This window comes from Ceratotherium simum, chromosome 15 (genome assembly GCF_057802395.1).
Source record: "Ceratotherium simum simum isolate JZ-2026a chromosome 15, ASM5780239v1, whole genome shotgun sequence".
NCBI classification, from domain to species: domain Eukaryota; kingdom Metazoa; phylum Chordata; class Mammalia; order Perissodactyla; family Rhinocerotidae; genus Ceratotherium; species Ceratotherium simum.
The window spans coordinates 27,045,469-27,064,727 of NC_141914.1; positions in this window are offsets into that span (position 1 = coordinate 27,045,469).

The following is a 19,259-nucleotide window of genomic DNA, read 5'->3' on the forward strand; positions in this document are numbered from 1 at the left end:
TGACACAGCTGGTAAACATGGAGCCTGGATCCAAATACAGGCAGATTGGCTCCAAAAACCCCTCTCTTAACCACTGTGTTATGTTGGAATGAATGATAAAGACAAAGTTCCAGAAGGTCAGAGAAGGGTGAGATCAATGTGGCCAGAGTGATCAGGGGAGGCCTCAAAGGCTCTTGGTTCTGGAGCTGACTCACAGAGGCTGGTTGGGATTTAATCTGCTCAGAGAAGGGAGAAGGGACAGAGAGGAGGGTCAGTGCAGCAGGAGCAAAAACACAGAGCTGGAACTGAAAACGGTGTTAGCTAGTTGTTTGATTTACACCTAAGTATTTCTTTTTTTTTGCTGAGGAAGATTCACCCTGAGCTAACATCCATTGCCAGTCTTCCTCTTTTTGCTGGCTAGGATAGCTAGGATAGCTTTTTGATAGCTAGGAGTTAGGAGTTGAAACTGTGTTTCAGCTATGAAACATATAGAGAAGGGGTCCTTTGGAAAGTGTTCAAGGAATAATCGAGTAGTTAGAAAGAAAGTCAGACCATAAAGGGCTTTGAATGACAGGGCAACTGCTATGGCTTTACCCTGCAATGAGGGCCCGCCCCTGCAGCTTTTACATGTAGTAATAGTTGAGAACATTTTTTTTATCATAGAAAATTGCAAACATATACAGAGATATTGAGAGTAGTACACTGAACCCCCATGTACCCATTAAGTCAGCTTCAGCAATTATCAACTCACAGTCAATTGTGTTTCATCTGTATCCTCACCCACTACCCCTACCAAGATTATTTTGAAGGAAATCTCAGATATCATATTATTTCATTTGTATATATTTCAGTGTATGTAGAAAGTCCCAAGCAATCTATTTTAAAAACCCTCCTAGAACTAATAAGTGAGTTTAGCAACATTGCAGGATATGAGATAAACATACAAAAATCAATTACATTTTTATATACTAGCAATGAACACGTGGACACCAAAATTAAAAATACAATGCCATTTACAATCACAAAAAGAAAAAAAGAAATATTGGGGCCAGCCCCACGGCCTAGTGGTTAAGTTTGGAGTGCTCTGCTTTGGCAGCCCAGGTTTGGTTCCTAGGTGCAGACCTACACCACTCGTCGGCAGCCATGCTTTGGTGGTGACCAACGTACAAAATAGAGGAAAATTGGCACAGATGTTAGCTCAGGGTGAATCTTCCTTATGCAAAAAGAGGAAGATTGGCAACAGATGTTAGCTCAGGGTGACTCTTCCTCAGCAAAAAAAAAAAGAAAGAAATACTTAGGTGTAAATCAAACAAAATATGTACAGGATTTGTATGCTGCAAATTGTTGATGAAAGAAATCAAAGAAGATCTAAATGAATGGAGAGATATGTTATGTTCATGGATTAGAAGACTCTATATAGTAAGGATGTGAATTATCTCCAAATTTATATACAGATTTAATGCAAGTGCTATCAAAATTCCAGCAAGATTTTTTTGTCTATATAGATAACTTTATTCTAAAATTTATATGAAAAGACAAAGAAATAAGAATAACTAAAACAATTTTGAAAAAGAAGGAATCGCTCTACCCAATTTCAAGACTCATTATAGAGCTACAGTATTGTTGGAGGGATAGACACATAGATCAATGGAACAGAACAACGAACCCAAAAATAGGCTCACACAAATATGCCCACCTGATTTTTGACAAAAATGCAAAGTAATTCAATGAAAGAAAGATAGCCTTTTCAACAAATGGTGCTGGAGCAATTGGAAATCCACAGGCAAAAAAATGAACCTTGACGTAAGTCTCACACTTATACAAAAATTAACTCAAAATGGATCACAGACTTAAATGTAAAATATAAAGTTATAAAACTTTTAGAAAAAAAGAGAGAAAATCTCAGGATCTATGGCTTGGCAAAGAGTTTTTAGATTTGACGCCAAAAGCATGCCTTATAAAAGGACAAATCCATAAATTGGACTTCATCAAAATAAAAACTTTTGCTCTGCAAAGACCCTGTTAAAAGGATGAAAAGAGAGGCTACAAACTGGGAGAACATATTTGCAAACCACACATCCAACAAAAAGCTAGCATCTAGAATACAAAAAGAACTCTCAAGGGGCGGGCCCTGTGGCTTAGCGGTTAAGTGTGCGCGCTCCGCTGCTGGCGGCCCGGTTTCGGATCCCGGGCGCGCACCAACGCACTGCTTCTCCAGCCATGCTGAGGCCACGTCCCACATACAGCAACTAGAAGGATGTGCAGCTATGACATACAACTATCTACTGGGACTTTGGGGGAAAAAAATAAATAAATAAAATTAAAAGAAAAAAAAGAACTCTCAAAACTCAACAGTAAATATTGTACGTCAATTACACCTCAATTTAAAAAATAAAATCAAGAAAACCCCTCAATAGTAATAAAATAAACAATCTACTTAGAATATGAGCAAAAGGTATGAGGAGACATTTTACTGAAAAATATACACAGATGGCAAATAAGCCCATGAAAAGATGTTTGACATCATTAGCCATTAGGGAAATGCAAATTATTATTATTTTTTTTTTGTGAGGAAGATCAGCCCTGAGCCAACATCCATGCCAATCCTCCTCTTTTTGCCGAGGAAGACCAGCTCTGAGCCAACATCCATTGCCAATCCTCCTCCTTTTTTCCCCCAAAGCCCCAGTGTATAGCTGTATGCCATAGCTGCACATCCCTCTAGCCGCTGTATGTGGGATGCGGCCTCAGCATGGCCGGAGAAGCGGTGCATCGGTGCGCGCCCCGGATCCGAACCTGGGCCGCCAGCAGCGGAGCCCACGCACTCAACTGCTAAGCCACCTGGCCGGCCCCAGGGAAATGCAAATTTAAACCATAAGATATCACTACAAATCTATCAGAATCACTAAAATAATAAATAGTAACAATACTAAATGTTGGGAGGGATACAAAGAAACTGTATCACTCATTCATTGCTGGTGGGAATGTAAACGGTACAGCCACTCTGGAAAACAGTATCTTACAAGACTAAACACGCAACTACCACACAATCCACAAATTTCACCCTTGCACATTTATCGCAGAGAAATGAAAACATATATTCATGCAAAGACCTGTACATGAATGCTAACAGTGGTTTTATTAGTCAAAAACTGAAAACAACCCAGATATCCTCTACAGCTGAATGGTAAAACAAACTGTAGTACATCCATACCTTATAATACTGCTCAGAATAAAAAGGAATAAACTATTGATACATGCAACAGTCTGGATGAATCGCCAGAGAATTATGCTGAGTAAAAAACGCCAATTCCAAAGAGTTACATTCTGCATGATTCATTTAGATAACGTTCTTGAAACCACAAAATTATAAAAATGGGGAACAGATTAGTGGTTGCCAGAGGTTAATGAGGGGGTTGGGGTAGGAGGGAAATGAATGGGGCTATAAAAGGGCAACATGAGGAATCCTTGCCATGGCAATTTCTGTATCTTGACTCTTTCAAAGTTAATATCCTGTTTGTGATACTGTATTATACTTTTGTGAAATGTTACTGTTGGGGGAAACTGTAAGATGTACGTGGACGGTCTTTGTATTATTTCTTACAATTGCATGTGCATCTACAATTATTTCAAAATAAAAAGTTTAATTAAAAAAATTAATGTTATATAAACTGCCATGAGAAAGAATCAGCAGATGCAATGGAAAAATTCATATCCCAGGAACTATAGAGAATAGAGCAATATGAAAGAGAATTTAAAATAAATGTGTTAATTTACGTGGAAGTGTAAAGGGCTAAAAATAGCCAAAGAAGTTCTAAAGGAGAATAATCTTTTCTAACAGATATCAAAACATATTCTAAAGCTATCATGATTAAGATAGTGTGGCACTGTGTAGGGAAAGACAAATTAGAACACTGAAACAAAATAGAAAGTCCATGAATAGATCCATACATATAAGGAAACTTGATACACGACAGAGGTGGTATCACAAATCAATGGGGAAGCGAGAGATTATTTGGTACATGATTATTTAATATTGGTTATCCATATGAAAAAAATTCTTTTAAATCCGCACCTCAAATCAACACAAAAATGAATTCCAGATATATTAAAGGCCTAAATGTGAAAAATAAAATTTTAATACTGTTGTGGCTTAAATCGTGTCTCCCAAAAGATGTTCAAGTCCTAACCCCTGGTACCTGTGAATGTGAAAAAAGGGTCTTCACAGATGCAGTCAAGTTAAGATGTGGTCGGACTGGAGTAGGGTGGGCCCTAAATCCAATATGACTTGTGTCCTTATAAGAAGAGGAGGAGAGACGCAGAAACACACAAGAAGAACCCCATGTGATGGCAGAGGCAGAGATTGGAGTGATGCATCTATAAACCAAGGAACACCAAGGATTGTGACCAGCCACTAGATGCCAGGAAGAGGCAAGGAAGGATCCTCCCCTAGAACCTTCAAAGAGAGCATCGCCCTGATCTCAGACGTCTAGCTTCCAGAAATCTGAGGGAATAAATTTTTCTTGTTTTAAGCCACCCATATGGCATAAGCAATATACTTCTAGAAAGTCTTTCCAGCCCACCTGCTTGCATCCCTATCTCCCATCCCAGGCCCCTGTTAGGTCCCCCTCCTCTGTCTCGCTCTCACATAGTCATCATCATGTTGTATTGTAATTGCCAGTTTGTATGTCTCTTTCACCACTAGACTGAAGCTCCTTGAAGGCAGAACTGTGTTTATCTTGTTCACTGTTGAATCCTCAGAGTTGGCTTAAAATAGGTGTTTAAATAGTATTGTTAAATCAGTGAGTTTTAGGGATATAACAAAGTGCCAGAAAACATTTATGGTCCTACGACCCCTTGAGTCTATCTGTGTCCCATATAGCAACTATTCAGAGGCTGTTAGAAAAGGAAAGGTTATTCCCCATCTCATAGTGCCCCAGAATCTCTGAGCTAGAAGGGACTTCTGAGGGTCATCGTATCCAACGTCCCACTGAGTGCCACTGAGCCTCCACCACGGCCTCCCTGAGAGCTAGTTTTCCAGCCTGACCTGAGCACTTCCAAAGATTATCACTACGTGGTTGTGCTTTCAGTGCGTGTTACAGGAATCCCAACTAAGAGTGGCAAAGAAACGGAGGTTTATTTTCCTCACATACCAAGAAGCCCCAAGGTAGGCAATTGCTGACTCTGCTTCAGTTATTCAATGATGCCCAGGCTTTTCCCATCCTTAACAGGTTGCCTTTTCATCCTCATGTAATTGTTGCCTCATGATTGGAGAACGGCTGTCACATCCCATTAAAGACAGGAAGAAGGAAAAGGAGGAGTGCTGATAAGCTCTATTCTTCTGCCTGGTCCTTTTATAAGAAAGCAAAACTCCAGAAGTTCTCCAGCATATTTCCATCTATGTTTTACTGGCCAGAACTGTATCACTGATCACCAAGTGAAGGGAAGTTGGGAAAGTAAGATTTACTTTTTCTGGCCTCTGTAGTGGAAGGTGACAGGGTGTGGTTAGAAATGGCTACTGGGTCTGTCTTAGGCACTCACTGTCTCTTTTAAAGCAGACCCTCTGCCACTTGCAGAGATTGAACAGAAACCTGGTTGGGCCAAGGGTGTAACCATACCGGATCATAGTTAGGCACTTTGCAAGTGGCCAATGAAGTCACCTTCCTCTTCGCATTTTCCTATAGTAGATATTCCCCTCAAATCTCTACCCCTCAGCCTTCTCCTGTTCTGTCAGCATTCTAATAGCCCTGTGGTGTAGATAACTTGTACCAACTCTGGGAGGAATAGAGCCGCCCAGCTGATTTCCTTGGCTGATGGGACCTCCCAGGGGGCGTCTCTGAATCCCCTCACTACTTTTTGGTTGAAAGAACACAGGAGTCAGAGCCAGGAGATCAAGGTTCTCACCTCAGCTCTACAACAACTGAGCTGTGTGAACTGGGAGGCTCTTATCTTCTCTGGGCCTCAGTATCCTTATCTATAAAATGGTGAGATGATCTCCAAAGTCCCGACAGTAACATCACTCTGGTTTCTCTGATTCTGCTCCTCCCACAGGCTCAAAGACCTCAGCAGATGGGAAATTGGTTTTTGCCTGCATTACCTCTGCTTGGCAAGCTATTCCAAGCAGCTGGGACACCTGTGCCACTATCCTGGTGCCACACCCCTGTCCTCTGCCAGTGGCTGCCTAGGTGTCAGCTGGCTCCTCTCCAAGGGTGCAGATACCTGATGAGCTTACTGGGCTGGGGAGTATTAAAAGTCCCAGCCTTGGTCCCTGAAACACTGTCTCTACTCGATGCCTGTAGCCATGTGGCTGGTTCTCCTCCTCCTGCTGTGGCTGAGCCCTGTGGCCCCAGACCAGGAGACAGGTAAGAAGCCAGCCTAGCAGATCAGAGGGACCCGGTCTCTAGTCTCTTTCATTCATTCATTCAATCATTTTTGTCCCTGGCATGATCTGCCTTCTGGGGACTAATGTTCACTAATTCATTAATTAAATAATTCACTTACTCAGAATTACTAAGCACCTACCAGTGCTTAATGTGCCTTCTCTGTGTGGCCATGTTTGTATTTACAAGCCGTCCTTGGGCGATTAGCTTGGGAAGGTCTGTTTTGGTTGGAGAGTCCTCTACTTAAGTGAGTAGAGGCAGTACGGGGCTCTAGAATGTGAACTGTGGGGGACAGGAGGGAGGGTGATGTGACAAGCACAGATCTAGATTAATGGGCAGACTCACTGGGCAACTGGTGGGCACCAACATATTTGGTTTGCTAAAATATCCCTGGAAATGCACTGGGATGGATAAAGTTGTATTTACCAGAACTTATTTTGGCAGAAAACTAGATGTCATTGGTAGGACAATTTTTGTGGGCCTGGGGGCCTCAAGAGGCGTGCTGAAGTAACAACAGACATGTTATTGAATTGCTTTGTAAAAGGACTTCTGGGGAAGGGCAGTGTTCGGTTTTGATGAGTGGGGTTGCAAGTTTGGGGTTGGAGCAGGATTGCTGGGAACCATCGAGGGCAGGAGGAGGCTGCCCAGTGCCCTTCTTCTGCACCCTTCCCCAGCTGTGCTCACCCTCTTCTCTATAAAAGTGTCAACTATGTTTAAAGAGTATTGTTCTGGAGGGGTTAGCCTTGGGTTCTTCCCCCAGCCCTGTTTGGGCCTGTTCTTGGCCACACGGCTTGCCACTTCTGCTAGCCTCTTGGACTGAAGCCAATGGAGTGGTCACAGAGGAGTCACCCGAGCTATCGCCTCCCACTGCCCCTCCACCAAACCCCGAGGCTCTTTCCTCTTCCCTGTGGTGCAGCACTTACCATAATAGAACGATGACATGACGGCCTTCTGGTTACTTGTAGTATCCTGATGCTCTGTTCACTAGACTGAGCTCCTGGAAAGTGTGTTTTGAGGGGGGTCGAGTGATGCAAGGCAGCGGAATATATGTCCACAATCCACCATGGTACCTGGCTCAGAGAGTCACTCAATAGAATAAAATGAATGAATGAGTGAATGAATGAGTGAATGAGTGAATGGGTGCTTGGTCACCACGGGGTGGACTTCCTTTCCTTTATTGTGCTGTCATTTTTATGATGGTACCATCAGAACTGTTAGGAACTGTTGCTCTCTCCTGGCCCATAGACTCTGTGGGAGCTCAAGTGTGAGCCCAAGTTGAATTCAGATCTTTTTAACAAAAATTAAACAAAAATTATTTGACACCAGAACTACAGAGATGCATTTCTTGCCTTCAACCAGCTGGTAGGGAAGACGGATACACACCTCCAGAAAGAAGGCTGTAGCAATAATGGAGATGAGGATTAACGCCGTGTTAGAAGTTAAAATCAGGTTTTAAGAGTAAGAGGAAAAAGTTAATCCCAGTAAATTCAGTTAATCCCTACATTCCAGCTAGGGGGAAGTAGGCAGGCCTCTCAGAATAGATCAAATTTATTTTTTTTAATGTTTTATTGTGGAAATATTCGAACACATACAAAGGTAGAGAGAACAGTATAATGAACTCAATGTACTTTTTGATTAACTTCAAAATTATTGCCAGAATTAAGCTTCAAAATTATTGCCAAAATTAAGAATTTGGGCAAATTGGGCAACATTTTGCCCAAATTCTTATCCACCATATTTTAAAAATATAACCACAATACCTTATCAGAGCTGAAATAATTAAAATAATTACTTACTACCATTCAATACGTATCAGCATGCATACTTCTCCAATTGTCAAAAAGGCCTTTTTGCAGTTGGCTTATTTGCATCAGGATCCAAACAAGGTACACATATTCGTGTTTAACTGGTATACTTCTTAAGTCATTTTAAATCTATATCAGATTTAAAGACCCCTCTTTCTTTTATTCATACTGTTTATCTGTTGAAGAAACCAGGTCATTTGTCCTGTAGAATGTCCTCCATTCTGTAGAATGTCTGAGTGAATCCTCGTGGATGTCCCTCTGTCCCCTGCACTTCCTGAAATCTGGGAGTTAAGATTCATTTCTTTTGGCAAGGATATTCCATAGGTCGGGCTGTGAAGGAGACACACAATGTCTCAAAGGAGACACACAGTGTGTAGTCGTTCCACTTTTACTGGTGTTAAACTTGATCGGCCAGATGCATCCGCTGTAGCTCCATTATAAAAGTTCCCCCTCAACCTTTTCCTAATGGTTTCAGTGTCCACTGATGATTGTTGCTTAGATCTATTTTTTCATTAGGGATTGCCAAACGGTGGCTTTCTAATTCTATCATTCCTTCTGCATTTATTAGTTGGAGTTCTTCTATAAAGAAGACCTTTCCCTCATCAGCTATTTGGTTTGTATGGAAAGGCTGGATAAATGTTTGATTCTTAATTTATCATTTTCAGAATAGTGAGCTAGTTCCTTAGCAAACCTGGGAAGGTTGAATTTAAACATGACCTCGAAGGATAAGAATGTTTTCTTCTAGTGGCTATGGGAAGGAAGGGCCTTCCAAGCAGAGGAAAGAGCTTGAGCAAAGGCTCAAAAGCAGGAGTACGTAGAGTGTTTAGAGAATGGCAGAGATCAGTGGCGAGTGCAGCCAGAAGCTTTTTGAATGATTCCCCTGAGCATGGTGTGGTGGGAAAAGCAGGGAAGAAGTCAGGATTGCTGGTTCTACTCCCAGCTCTGTCACTCACTCAAGCATGACCTGGGGAAAATGGCTTCTCCATTTCCAGATCAGTGGCTTTCAAATTTTTTTGCCACAATCACATTAAGAAACATATTTTACACTGTGGCTCAGTACATATATACATATATATAAAAACCAACAAAAATCTCAAAAAGAACCCCAAACAACTTACACTTATATATACAATATATGTCAATATTTTCTATTGTATTGTATTCTGTTCTGTTCTATTCTATTCTATTCTTGTCTATTCCATTCCATTCCATCCTATTAAAATAAACGCTGGTCATGACCACTGAATTGATCTCTGACTCACAAATGGCTACAACCCTGTTTGGATGGTCCCAGGGGCTCTTTTCTAGCTCCAATCCTCTTTGATCCATCCCTGGTATTGGTAACAACCTGATGCTGGACCAGGCACTTGGGAAGAGTGATGCCGGTGAGAAGGGAAACTGATCATTTGCAGGAGGCTCCTGAGCTGAACATGAGGCAGACGCCAGACCAAACTCAGACACCACCACCCCAGCCCAACCCACCATCACCTTGAGAGATCTGACCTCCTGGGCCACTGCTCTCATTGCAGCAGACACCTGCTGGCCCCTGTTTCCACAGCAGGCTAGGTTGACCACATCTAGCCCCACATCCTCTCAGAGGCCTGCTCTCTGTTGATCTTGTTAACTTCAGAAGGCCCTCAAGTTTACCCCTAAACAAAGCCCGGGCAGGTGCTAACCTAACAGGAGGCAACTGGGAAGGTCAAGGTAAAGTAAAAGGAGACAAACATTGAGAGCCCCGGGTGTGAGATTACCTGGGGCTCATTCCCACCTGAGCCACAGACTCACCAGGTAACCTGGGCCATGGTCCCTATCTGCCAATGCCTTGCTTTACCCATCTCTTAAAGAAGATAAACCCCCTCATCTTGTAGTGGATAGACAATGATCAGATAACAATTGAGCTGAGCAGCTTGGGGAAGTGGTAGGAGTTGGGGTTGGTGAACCTATTTTGTGAAGAGGGACTAGGGAGACCTTCCTCTAACTTCACAGGGTTTTTCCCCATCCCTCTTGTCACACTCTCTTCTGTCGGTTATTTTCTCTATTGCCTCTCTCTCTTCCTTGCTGTCACTCCCATCACCCTCTTCTTGTCTCCCTCTTCTCACTCACTCTTCTCTTTTTTTTTTGTCTATCAGTTCTGTCTCTCTCTTTTTAATAAAAGATTTATTGAGATAAAATTCACATAACGTAAAAGTCAGCCTTTTAAAGTGAACAATTCAGTGGTTTTTAGTATATTCACAGAGTTGTGCAACGAACACTATTATCTAATTTCAGAATGTTTCATCACCCCCAAAAGAAACCCCATACCCATTAACCGTCAGACCCCTATTCCCCACACCTCCTAGCCCCTGGCAACGACTAATCTACTTTCTGTCTCTGTAGATTTGCCCATTCTAGACATTTCATATGAATGGAATCACACAACATGTGGCCTTTTGTGGTTGACTTCTTTCACTCAGCATAATATTTTCAAGATTCATCTATGTTGTAGCATGTGTCAGCACTTCTTTCCTTTTTATGGCTGAATAATATTTCATAGTGTAGAAATACTGGGGCCGGCCCGGTGACATAGTGGTTAAGTTTGTGCACTCTGCTTCAGCAGCCCAGGGTTCGTGGGTTTGGATCCTGGGCGCAGACATACGCACTGCCTATCAAGCCATGCTGTGGCAGGCGTCTCACAAAATATAGAGGAAGATGGGCATGGATGTTGGCCCAGGGCCAATCTTCCTCAGCAAAAAAGAGGAGGATTGGCAACAGACATTAGCTCAGGGCTAACCTTCCTCACAAAAAAAAAAAAAAAAAAAAAAAGAAATACCATATTTTGCTTCATTCTTTCATCAGTTGATGGACATTTGAATTATTTCCACTTTTTGGCTATTATAAATAATGCTGCTATGAACATTCATGTACAGGTTTTTATGTATGTATTTTCAATTTGAATATATATTTTCAATTCTCTAAAGCATATACCCAGAAGTGGAATTGCTGAGTCATATGGTAACTCTATTACCATTATTTGACATTCTGAGGAACTGTCAAACTATTTTTAAAAGTGGCTAAACCATTTTACCATTCCACCAGCAATGTATGGGGTTCCAATTTCTCCACATCCTCACCAACACTTGTTATTTATTGTCTTTTTTATTTTAGCCATTGTAGTGGGTGAGAAGTGGTATCTCACCGTGGTTTTGATTTGCATTTCCCTGATGATTAGTTATATTGAGCATCCTTTCATATGCTTATTGGCCATTTGGACATAATCTTTTCCCATTTTTAAATTATTTGTCTTTTTTTGTTGTTGAGTTGTGAGAGTTCTTTACGTATACTGGATAAAATTCTCTTATCACATATATGATTTGCAGATATTTTCTCCCATTCATGGGTTGCCTTTTCACTTTCTTGATAGTTTCCTTAGAGGCACAAAACTTTAAAATTTTGATCAAGTCCAGTTTATCCTTTCTTTTGTCGCTTGTGCTTTGGTGTCATATCTGAGAAGCCATTGCTTAATCCAAGGTCATGATGGTTTATGTCTACGTTTTTGCCTAAGAGTTTTATAGTTTTAACTCTTCCATTTAAATCTGTGATCCATTTTGAGTTAATTTTTGTGTACGGTGTGAGGTACGGGTCCAAATTCATTCTTCTGCATGTGGATATCCAGTTGTCCCAGCACCATTTGTTAAATCTGTCTCTTTTTAATGTCGCTTTTTCTCCAGGCAGCTGCTCCCAACCCCAGCCCCTCTGCTGCCGTGGAACGGACCACCACTGCAAGAGAGGAAGCTGCTACTGTGATGAATTCTGCCATGTGCTCTCAGACTGCTGCCCAGACCACTGTGCCCTCTGCAACCCTGGTAACTCACATGCAGCCTCCTTTCCACCCCCGGCAGAGCTGGATGCTGTGGCTGACAGAGGCAAGACTCTTGCGTGTACTTCAAGCCAAGGCCAGGAGGTGGACTGGGTGGCTCCTAAGGTCCCTGACAATCCTGAGATGCTGGCATCTGTCCATTTTATGTCAAAAGTGCCTACATATTCCTCCTAGCTTTCTCTCCCCACTGCTCCTCGCCACCTGCTGCTCTCCTCTGAGCCACTTTTCCAGGTCCCACAGGGAGAGGTTGAGCTACTGTGGTTGGGGATCAGGGTAGGGAATGGGGTGGTCAGGTTCCACCTAACTGCCCCACCTTCTTTTGCAGTATAGATGCCTCTTGACCTGTCCCAAGTAGACTTTTGAGGGCAGACAGGAGTCTGCAGAGGGATGCTGGGCATGTTGAGCAGCAGGGGGATGGGAAGCAGGGATGAGGACAGGAGCTTTCGCTCCATGTTTCTCAGCTTCTCGGACTACCAACATCATGCCGCAGATGGTGCTGAGGATGGAGAGCCCAGCAAGCCCTGCCAGAAGCAATCTAGACTGGATGCAGAGCATGGTGAGTGCCCTGGAGGCTCTCCCAGAAGGGGTGGGTGCCAACATGCTCCTGCCTGGCCTCCAGGCCCAAAGTCAGGGAGCAACCACCAAAGGGGGCGAAGGGGCCAGAGCTGGGGCAGAGCTCCATTGCAGCTGTGGTTTTAGGGTAGGAGCCAGGTTCCTGCTCATAAACACTGACACTTGAATTTCATATCATTTTCACGTGTCATGAAATGTTATTCTTCTTTTGACTTTTTCCAACCATTTAAAAATGTAAAAACCATTCTTAACTTGTGATCTGTACAAAAAATAGGCAGCAAGACAGATTTGGCCCACAGACTGTGGTTTGCCGCTCTCTGCTCTAAATCATCCTCTGTTCTTTGCTTTCCTTCTGTGTCCTGGCTTCAGCCGTGACCTGTCCAGAGCTCTCTGCCCAGAGCTGAAAGAGAGGCCGCAGGCCCCATCCCAGCATATTATGGCGTTGGGCAGAAAGAAAGGCAGCATAGTGCAATGGAAAGAGTTTGGACTTGGGAGCCAGATAGACCTGGGTTCAAATCCTGGCTCCACCACTTATTTCCTGGGTGACCTCAAGCAACTCCTTCGGCCTTTCTGAGCCTCTGTTTCCTCATCTGTGTCCCAGAGCTTGCCTTGTAGAGCTGTTGTGGAAGGGTCTGGTTCTTGGCGGATGCACAACAAGAGAGAGCTGTTATTTGGGGACACATAAATAAGCTGGAGAGGCAACACGCCTTTGCTTACTGCTCACTCAGGTCCAGCAACTTCTCCAAACCAGCCTCCCAGGGGTGCCCCTCTCTCCATCTCTGTGAAGGGAATCAAGAAGAGAGTCTGACACCTTCCCTGAAGCTCCCCCCATCCCCTGCCTGCAGGGCCCTGCAGCAGAGCTCCCCCTCCCCACCTGAGCATGTGGGGCCATTATCACTGGTCATCGTAGCTGCCATCCTGTATGCTTCCTCACTGGCTCAACCAGAAGAAAGTGGAAATAGCATAGAATCAGCCATACAAATTATAAAGCATAAATTTGGCTCGTGGTATGCATTGTTTGAGATGGTTACAGTGACTACAGCAAACATTTCTTGAGAGTAGAAAGTAAGAACTCAGCACCCCTGTAGCTAAGTAATTGGTGCCTCCCTCCTCAGTATTCCTTCCTTGGCACCAGATTACTGCCTGTAAGTCCCAAAATAGCTTGATCTGAGCCCTCTAGCCTCATGCCCACCCCTTTCTCTTCCTAAGGTGAAAGGAGAGGCAGGGGGGCCTCCTTCTGGTGGGCTGGGACTGGCCTCCCGGGGGTCTCCTTGCGTGAGGATTTCAAAGCTCTAGCAGGGTGATGCCAGGGGGCCTTGGGGTCTGCTGTGCCCATCACCTTCCCTCCCAGACCTGCTCCTCCTCCTGTCCTGTGAATGCTTCCCTGCCCTCCAGCCTCCTGGACTCCAGACCTCAGGGTCATCTCTTACTTCTCTCCACCCCTGGCCTTCCTTTGCAAGGCATCAAATCTTCATAGTTCTACCTCACAACACAGTTCACATCTGCCCCCTCACAGTCCCCCTGCCCAAGTCTAGGTTGCATCCTCCTAACTGGTCTCTGCCCAAAGCTGAGCTCTGGTGTTGTCAGTTCCCACCCAAAAGCCATCACTGCTTCCCATTGTCTCCAGAATAAAGGCTAACCTCCCACGCATGGTGAGCAAAGTCCTCCACAACATGGCCCCAAGGCACATTTCTGGCCTTATCTCCTGCTAGTCCCCTTCCCCATTCCTATGCTCTAACTGAGAGAAATGACCCATTATCCCCATCCAAGCCTCCCTCCAGGCCTTTGCTAATCTGACCACTAGTTTCTAAGTAAATGATTGTAGCAAAGGATGCCCTGTCAGCACAGAGCCCAGTTACTGGCTAATGGGTCTATTTTAGCTTAGTTTCTCTGAAAGCAGAGCCTGAATAACTTATTTAGGGACATAATCCTGAGGAGCAGGGGTGGGGGAAAGGGGAAGTAAAAGAGGGGAGAAGAGAGAGCCAATACAAAGATGCGTCATCCACTTGGCCCCTGCTATGGCTGACTGGTTGCTTGATCCTGTGGGACCTTCTAAGAAGCCTTATGAAACGTGTCTGAGAACCATCTGTTCTGGGGATGAAATGGGAGGCATCTGTCCGTTGGCTCCCATTCCCATGGTTTATGGGTTGCTCCACAGGGGCTAATGCTTCCAGTTCTTTGTTGCTGGTGTGTGAGAGCCGAGCAGCGACTGGAAGCACCCCAACATTTGGCGTCAGGGGAACCCTGGGACAGAGGGTAAATGGCACACGGCAAGGCACTGCCTGGTTGCTCCTGGGAAACTGGTCACTGCAGCAGTGGCTGGAGTAGGAAGCTAGGCCAAGAGGACTTGAAGTGGTGCATAAAAGTTGTCCCACCTGCTGGCTTTCAGGTCACATGCTTTATCCCTTCAGCTCTTCCAAGCCACAGATTTCTTCTCCTGCCCAGGGACAGAGGAGCCTGGGGGAGAGACAACCCCAGGCCCTGTTTGGGAGAACTCATCTCATATATCCAGATCCTGGGATCTCCCTTCCTCGCCAGGAAGAGTTTTTCAGGTGAGGCTCTGTGGGATGTGGCCTCTCCAGTTGGGATGGATCATCCTCACAGGGAGCCCAAAGATGCTGATTTGTGGGCTCTTTGCCCTCTGTTCACTTAGTGCTCATTCTCCTTCCAAATGCCCAGAAACTCCATCTCCGCCTCCTGTCTCTCCTACATCATCCCCTTATCCCAGCCAGGGCCCCTGTAGTTAGGTTTATCCACACTGAAAAGACAGTTTCCGAGATGCTCCAATACTGGCACAGGTTCCTCTCTGGTTGAGTGTGCACGTGTGTGCACATGTGCACGCATATTTTATTTCTACCTGGCCCTCCCTCCTCCCTCCTTGTCCTCCAAATACCATCCCTGTGAAAGTCATTTCCCTGGCAGAAGCATACACTCAGGAAAAGCCCTGGGAAAACAGAAGTCTTCCTGTAATGCAAGCTAAAATCACAACGAGAAACCCACATCCACAAGAATGTCTAAAATTAAAAGGACCAATGAGACCAGGTGTTGATGAGTGTGTGGAGCGACTAGAACTCTTATACATTGTGGTGTAGTGTGAGCTGGCACAATCAATTTGGAAAACTGTTTGGTGCTATATACTAAAGCTAAACACATGTATATCCAATGACCCAGCAATTCCACTCTGGGATATATACACTCCAGATATCAACAAGAATGTCCATAGCAGCCAAAGGAATAGTGAGAGACTGGAAACAATCTAAATATTCATCAATAGGAAAATGGATAAATAAATTGTGGTATATTTATACAGTGGAAGACTACCCAATAACAAAAAAGAGTGAAGTACCGTGACACACAACAACATGGGTGAGTCTCGCAGGCATAATGTTAAGAGAAAGAAGCCACACACAGAAGAGTGTATATCAATAATTCCATTTCCGTGAAGTTCAAAAATAGGCAGAACTAATCTAAGGTGAGAGGGGTCAGAATGATGGTTTTGGGGAAGGTATTGACTAGAAGGGAACACAAGGGAGCCTGTTGAGGTGCTGAAAATGTCCTATATCTTGATCCGCGTGGTGGACACATCCTGGGTGTACACATATGTAAAAATTTATCAACCGTATACCACTTATTATTGGAGTATTTTACTGAATGTGGGCTATACTCTAAAAAAAGAGATGAATGAACAAATAGACAGAGGGCTCCATGGAGTTTCCTATGCTACACTCCAAGGAAATAGGGGTTAGGGTGAGGAGGGGACCATTCTCGGGTCTTTGCAAATTTATTTATTTATTTTGTGAGGAAGATTGGCCCTGAGCTAACATCTGCCAATCCTCCTCTTTTTTTTGGCTGAGGAAGATTGGCCCTGGGCTAACATCCGTGCCCATCTTCCTCTACTTTATATGGGACGCTGCCACAGCATGGCTTGACAAGTGGTGCGTCGGTGCACGCCCGGAATCCAAACCCGCCGCAGCGGAGTGCGCGCACTCAACCGCTTGTACCACTGGGCGGGCCCCAGGTCTTTGCAAATTTAGATGATTCCACCACCTCTCCTGTGGTAACCCTGCGCGACAGGGTCTCCTCCACACAATCTGTGCACACTCAACATTTTGAACCTGTGGGGACACACTCAGACCCCCCGAGTTGGTATAAAGATTATTTTAAAGTAAAAATGTTTGGGCTAAAGAAGATACAGGAAGAAATGTTATCTGAACTTCCTTTAACTGACTAAAGCAGAGCCTTCCAAAAATACAGCTGCCATTCATCTCCCACACGAGGGATTTTCCAGCTAATTCAGTTGCCATGGAGACAGACTGCCCAATAGAACCTTCCATGCTTTCCCATGGATGCCCTAAAGTCCCCTCCCACCCCCCAGCCGCTTGGTAAGTTTGGTATATAAACCTTAACTCGGGTTAGTCAGTGAGTTACCCATTACCGAACAACTCCCTGGTGTACATGTAAATAAACTTTGTCTTTTCTCCTGTTCATCTGTCTTTTCTCATTTTATTTGCAGGCCTCCAACCACTGGACCCAAGTTGAAAGAGGAAAAAGTTTTTCCTCCCAACAAAACCCGGACAACTTTGTTGTAGCCTATGAAGCCAGGCTATAGCTCAGTGGTCTAGCAGATCTATAACCTTGCATTTCAAGGACATTTAACCAAGTTAAGAATTTTATCAGACCCTTAGCAGGCCAGTGCTCTGGGCTTTACTTGGTCACTTGTCCTGAGTCAGATTCTTCCCCACAATATGCACTGGTTTCATTGTGGGGAGGGGCTCTAAATACTCTGGTGGGACAGCCAGACCCAAATGGCGCTGATGACGTCTCCATCCTTCTCAGTTGTTCAGGCTGAGAAGCTTGTAGTTATTCTTGACTTTTCTCTTTCTTTGACATCCCACGTCCATCTGGCAGGAAATCATGTTGGCTCTACTTTAAAAAGATATCCAGAATCTGACCAACTCCCACCACCTCCTCTGCTACCCCTATGGTCAGAGCTACCCTCACCTCTCGCCTGGACTTGGACAAATATCTCCTGACTCCCAGTTTCTATCCCATCTTAGCACAGCTGCCGCAGTGATCCTTCTAAAACCTGCATTAGATTCTGTCTCTCCTCTGCTCAAAACTCCCCAGGGGTAGCTCCTACTTCACTCAGAGTACCAGCTCCCCAGCTACCTGCTACCCCCCATCACTCTGCTCCTCCAACTCTGTCCCCTTGCTTGGCTCCAGCCACATGGGCTCTTTGATGCTCCTTGAACTTGCTCCTGCCTTAGGCTGCTGGACCTTTCTCTAGCAGTTCCCACTGCCTGGAATGCTCTTCCCCAGGTATCCACTTGGCTCACTTGCTCACCAATTTTGAGTCATTGCGTAAATCTCGCCATGCTATTTAATACTGCAACCCGCATGCACCTCTTGCCCTCCCCCATATACCAGGTTCCTCTTATCTGTCTTTTTTTCTTTTTTCCAACGTATTCATCCCTATATAATTCACTTATTTATTATGTTTATTGTTTGCCATCTCTCTTCACTAGGAAGTTAGTTCCACCAGGGCAGAAATCTGTTTTACCCAGTGATGTACCCAAATGCCTAGAACAGTGTCTGACAGAGAGTAGGTGCTCCACATACGTTTCTTAAATTAATGAAACTAGCCTCCTATGCTCATTCAGGGTAAGAGCTGAGTTTGGCTGAAAAAAAGTCCAGGAACTTTCTGGATAAGGTTTGTTATGGCCCCAGGGCCAGCAGTCATGTGCCCAGGCTTGGAAATTCCCCCAAGATACAGAGGAAGATGGACCAGATGAAATTCGGCAAACCCAGGGGAGTATTCAGCCAGACTTCCTTCCTGGGGGATGGGGGGTGGAGGGTGTGGCGGTGGGGAGGGAGGTGGGGTGTTTGTGGGGGTTCTGGTTAGATCCCATCATAGACAACAGCTGAGCTGTTTGTCACTTAAATGACGAAAGAAAGAGGAAATGGAGAGGGGGAGTCCGCAGCGGGGGTGAACAGTCACCTGGAATACCTCAGTTTGTAGGTCAAGCCACTGACTGCTAGAATGAGGAAGTGCCTCTCCCAGCCAGGTGGGGCAGAGCATGGCCCAGGAGGGAAGGGAAGTGGCAGAAAGGTGCTGCATTCTTGCTGGATTTCTCCTCCGTCTTCTCTTGGGGGAAGCCCCACGCTAGATCACAGGCTACCAGACAGGGCTGAACAGCTGTGGCCGTAACAGCTGTTACCCCGGCCTCCTCTCCCCACCTGAAACCCCCCAAGGGCAATCCATCCTCCATTTATAAAGCGAAGGACTGAGGTTGAATGGGAGGTTGGGGACTCAGCGTGTCAGCACTCTACAGATTAACAGTGTAGTTGGAACTGGGGTCCAAAATCCCTGACCTCAACTGTGGGGTTGTGTCCCAGATGACCCCCTCAGCGTCTTCTCATAGGATCTTCCTCCCTTACAGCCTGGAATGACTCCCTCCTCCTTCTAGGCAGGAGAGCCCTTTATCCAGTGCACGGTGAAGTTCTAGAAGACAGTGTCTCACGTCCAAAGCAGAACCTCAGACTGCATGGCCAAGAAGACTTCAGAGCTCTTGTTGACAGAGGCCCAGAGAAGGCAAATAACTTGTCTAAGATCACACAGCTCCTGGTCCACTGTTAAGGAAGAAGCTGGAAACAGAAGTTAGATTTTCT